The sequence below is a fragment of the Aethalodelphis obliquidens genome, unplaced genomic scaffold (genome assembly GCF_003676395.1).
Source record: "Aethalodelphis obliquidens isolate GAN/ISIS:26980383/991018 unplaced genomic scaffold, ASM367639v1 scaffold3, whole genome shotgun sequence".
Taxonomy (NCBI): Eukaryota; Metazoa; Chordata; class Mammalia; order Artiodactyla; family Delphinidae; genus Aethalodelphis; species Aethalodelphis obliquidens.
Genome location: NW_020837947.1, coordinates 53,443,829 through 53,448,894, shown reverse-complemented (window position 1 = coordinate 53,448,894; position 5,066 = coordinate 53,443,829). Strand labels below are relative to the sequence as shown.

Sequence of the window (5,066 nt, the reverse complement as noted above, 5' to 3'; positions counted from 1 at the left end):
AAATATGGAAAAGAATGAGGTCTAAATAAACAGTGGCATGATCTTGAAAAATTGACAGTGTTAAAAAAAAAAAGTCCATCTGAGCTCTGTGCTTAGAACATTCTTTATGAACAACACTAGTTTTGTGACATTAAGATTATATCTTCTCCACAAGTCCAATCACACTATTTGGTTTTGCAAAGAAAATATTTATATAATAATATTATAAAAACTCTTTATTTATTTTCCATTTTCAGAATCGACCTACAGACCAACATGTAAGATATAAATATATATTACCAAACAGAATATAAATATATCTTGACAATGTAAAAGTAATATATGTGATGACAGTTGGGAGTTGGTTATATGGGAAGGGGAATTGGAAAGGATAGGAGTGCTACTTTCCTCATGTCAATCACAGGGAGCATGATTTTGTCTAAATCAGATCAAGAAATAGGGCTTAGGTGTATAATCTAAACTTATAAAAGTAATCAATAGAAAAACTAAAATGTAATTAACCCAAATGAAGTTAGTGTGGTGGAGATAGAAAGAAAATGTGAAAACAGACCTACATTCACCAATTTTTATGGCATGGGGTCAACTGACACTGTTCAAAGTTGATACACCACCTTAATGAGTGTTTGGGAGACATTTTACATAAAAATTAATTTTTTTTATTTTTTTATTTTGTGTGTGTGTGTGCTTTATATATGTGTTTGGGGGAGGGGAACACACACTTCTATTCAATTAAGAGAAACATTTATACCGTCCAGGTCTTTTATTTTCTTTACACCCATCATGCCATAAATTCATAGGGAATGGGCTCCAACAGTTCAGGCTCCTTTCCATTGGTTCTCATGAAGTGTGCTTCTCTGGGTGGAGCAGGCTGGTGCTTCAGCTGAACCCAAGTACCTTTCTCTTTGGCTTCCTTCTTTTTCTGATCATTTTCCTTCACCCGTTTCAGGAAGCTATCTCGGCTCTTAGAGTGCTTAATATGATCGATACGCACATTAATTCTCTTGGCAAGAACCTTCCCTTAACTTGTTTGTTTACAAGGATGCCAATAGCATGCTGGGTAACACTGCAGACTCTCTCAGTTTTGCCATGGTAACATTTGTGGGGCATTCCTTTTTGAACAGTGCCCATTCCCTCGATATCTACAGTATCACCTTTCTTGTAGATTCTCATGTATGTGGCCAAAGGACCAACTCCATGTTTTCTAAAAGGCCTAGAGAACGTGTAGCAGGTGCCCCTCCTCTTTCCCTTGGTGTTGGTCATTTTGGCGAATTACTGGAAGATGGCGGTTCCGGACGAAAGGAAAAATTAATTTTTAAACATTTCTCAGTGGCTTCCTCTGGGAAGTAAAGTTAGGCTGTAGGGCAAATAAGTCTTTTCATTTTTGTTTTATCCACATTTATGCTATTTGAATTTTCACTTCAATGTTCTTACACTTTTTTATAATTTTTTTAAATGTGCTTCTTGTACAAATGCGCTGCCCCATAAACTCTCATCAAGACATTTATATAAGTTATTATTATGACTGATTCTAACAATAATAATGAAAAATATATTTTACTGAGGGCATTTTACGTGCTAAAGGTTTAGTGAGCACTCCGATTGAATCATCACAACAATCATGTTATACACACTATTATCTCCTTTATTTTATGCACAAGGAAACTAAGACTTAAGAGGTTAAGTAATTTTCCACAGTAACGCATCAAATAAGAAGGAAGGGGAGCTATGGCTTAAACTCAGGACTGTCTGACTTCAAAGTTCATGCTTAAAACCACTAAACCCCACTGCCTGTACTCATCCTATGATTTTGAACTAGCAACTTGCAGACTCCATTTTCTCTGTCGACTATATCAACTCTGAGAGATCTTTATTTGAATTCCAGGGTAGCTCCTTTGACTGAAGACAATTTCCAAGACCAACACTTTATATACCAGTTGCAGTAAATGCTAGGAGGTAGCAAAGCAATGACCACAAATTCTGAGAGCAGAGAATATTGACTAAAATTCAACACTCAAGGATCCCGTCAAATGTAAGGTGAGATAGAGAGATCTTCAGACATAAAAAGGACTGAGAAAAAAGGATGCATTTTGTGCTATCTTAATAATATGTCTTATCCTGAGGCTTGTTTGAAGTTGGTAAATAGAAACATGTAGTTCCAAAAGAGATTTTGGTGTATATACCTAATAAATTTTATTTCCTTTGTACCCTTTCACAAAAAAATCACATGAAGATTTATTTCAGAAAGGGGGAATACACATCTCTACACAACTGGACCATTAGAGTTAAAAAAAAAAAATTCTGTCATTCCACTTCCTGCAAGCTTTACAATTAGGAAAACAAAGAAAAAGTCAACACCCATTACTTCATGTGACAAGTAACTTAGTTTCTGCTTTTGGCAAATGGGACTAGATTCTGCTTATTCGGTCATTCAACTAGTGTTTGGAATCACATTGTTTTGTGCTAGGGAGATGACAGTGAACTACAGACATAGTCTGAGTTGCTCACCATAAACCAAGGAGTGGCTGGAGGGGTGCCTGAGGCCCCACCATGTCAACCAGCACCCCCATGCTCACCCTCACTACCATTCTTCTGATTGTTCATGATGATTATAGTCCTGGGAAAACAAAACTTCAAGCTCTCTATACGTTCTTCCCCTTCAAAGAGATTGCAGTCCCAAAGCCACATCCTATATAAAAATTCAGAAACCATCAGGAGAGCTTAGAGTCCTGTGGGGATAGACAAGCAATTAACCAGAATTACATAATCCGTTACACATACATGGGTCATGAAGTAAAGGGTTCTGAGGGTTTTTTTTAATTATTATTTATAAGGTTTTATTGCTATATGAAGTGGAAGGGCAGGAAGTTATGGACCAAGCCATGCAACATAGTTTCAAAGTAAAGGATTAGAATAATCAGTCACATTTCTTATCTACCATATACTTTGATAAGCTATAAATTGTATTTTTACATTTCAAAAGTGTTTAAAGTTTCCACGTGTCTCGTATAGGTGTATAAACCAAAATCTCTTTTGGAACTACATGTTTCTATTTACCAACTTCAAACAAGCCTCAGGATAAGACATATTGTTAAGATAACACAAAATGCATCCTTTTTTCAGAATCCTTTTCATAAACTCCACAGCCAGATATTTTACAGAAGTCTCTTCAGCTTAAAATAGAAATTCTCTTCTATAGATAGCTAAAACAGATTTGAGATGAAGAAGGTTAACTGCTCTTTTGTGGGTCACAGCACTGATGTGCTTCAGCCCTCAGAGCACAGCTGAACTTGTACTCATTGACTGAGTTACCACTTTCTTTCCCTCAATGTCTTTAAGCTGAGTCTGTTTGGGCACATTGGTGTATTAACACATGGACCCATATATGGTAAATTCATTTGATAGCTCCTCCCAATCCCTTGATACTAAATATTGAAGTTTGATTAGAGATGGAAAAATGATGCTACTCATAGTAGAAGAGACCAAAATCCAGTCCTCTCTTCCCCTTTTGCTAAAAAGATGCTTACGTTGTTTGGGTGTCTCCTCTCCTCTGTACATCCTGGTGCTCAGAAGAGGGAGGGGGGGCCCACTCCACACTGCCTGGTTTCCTGTTCTTATTATCAAGGATCAGTTTGGACATGGGCATGAGGTACAATTCTGGATACAATGATGTATGGGAAATCTGGGAAAGGCTCTCTCTCCTTACTAACAAAAAAGATAGTTGGGGATAAACATCCCCTGTGCCCAGTGTCATTGTGTTCATGACCATTCCTGGAGCTGTGGCAGCCATCTTGCAACCATGTGGGGAACTAAGTCAACAGGTCCAAGAGGGTAGAACAGAAAGATGCAGAGAACTTATATTTCTGCTGTGTTGAGCAACTGAATTGACCATTGAATCAATCAACAATCTGGAGCATTCACATTTGGACTTCGTGTTATGTGAGATAATAAATATTCCTCATGTGTAAGCCATTTTGAGTCAGGGTTTTCTGTTACTTAGCAGATAAACACATCCAAACTGGTCCATGTAGATTAGTTCTCTCTGTTATCCCTTTCTTCCTCCACCCAGCCACCATTCTTAACATAATTTAATTGGTATTAACATTTTTACACAGGTAGATTTAGCTTTCTTCGGTGATAAATTTAAATTTCTCCTCATGTTTTAAACTTTACCTTGGCAATCTAGTTTAAGAAACTGATCTTATCAAAGATATCTGGTTACCATACCCATGGGGCACTAATAATATTCTTAAGGTCATGGAAGTAGCAGTATGAGGCTACAATGTTTTTTGATAGTCTAACATATCCGTTTTGACCAAAGACTCTTTTCCCTATTAAAAAAAAAAGAAAAAAAAGAAACGAAAAAACTGAGTTATATGTGGAAGATTTCTAATTCTTATCCCAATTTTTTTTTTTTGATAGACTTTCATTACAGCAACTCCTTAAAGCCTGGCTCTTTGGCTTTCACAGTTTAATTTCTTGGCTTTGAGTTAATATTATTCCCTTAATCTCACTAATCCTCTAAGAAAGATGAACATAATGGTGAACTTCATGTAAGAAATATCCTATTAAATTTTTAAATGATTAAACTGTACACATAAAAATAAAATATGAATTTACATTGAATTTACATAACTTCCTGCCCAAATTCCTGAATTTTAAGCCATCTTTTCACCAATGCCACTTCCAAATGTCTCTCTACGTGAGCTTTATCAAGACAAGTGTCAGAATTCATAAAATCAACCAAAGCAACTGAAAGGCCTATGCTAATAATAAGTCATAACACAAGTCAAGGTTAATTACAATTAGATTTTAAATATTTTGCTTGAGGACGCTAAGCTTATTTAGTCTGGAACATAGTTTTAAAATGAAATGCTTATATATTGATATAAAAGATATAACAGTATAGTACAGCTGCGGGGTAGAGGGAGGAAACACCACGTAGCACTATTTAAACATTACATATTAATCTCAAAAATAACAAAAATAAGCAGTTTGACCGTAAATTATTCTCAGGACTTTAGCTTTAAAAAAAAAAAAAAAATGTAAAGGCCTTAATCTCTTAAGCA

At 35.9% G+C, this 5,066-nt stretch overlaps 1 pseudogene across 1 annotated transcript; it reads right to left on the bottom strand.

Annotated features, from left to right (window-relative positions):
- Positions 1-746: 746 nt before the first annotated feature.
- LOC113611096 (60S ribosomal protein L21 pseudogene) lies at positions 747-4,757 on the bottom strand (annotated as a pseudogene). The gene has a single exon (XR_003429349.1). The product of XR_003429349.1 is annotated as a 60S ribosomal protein L21 pseudogene (transcript).
- Positions 4,758-5,066: the final 309 nt, after the last annotated feature.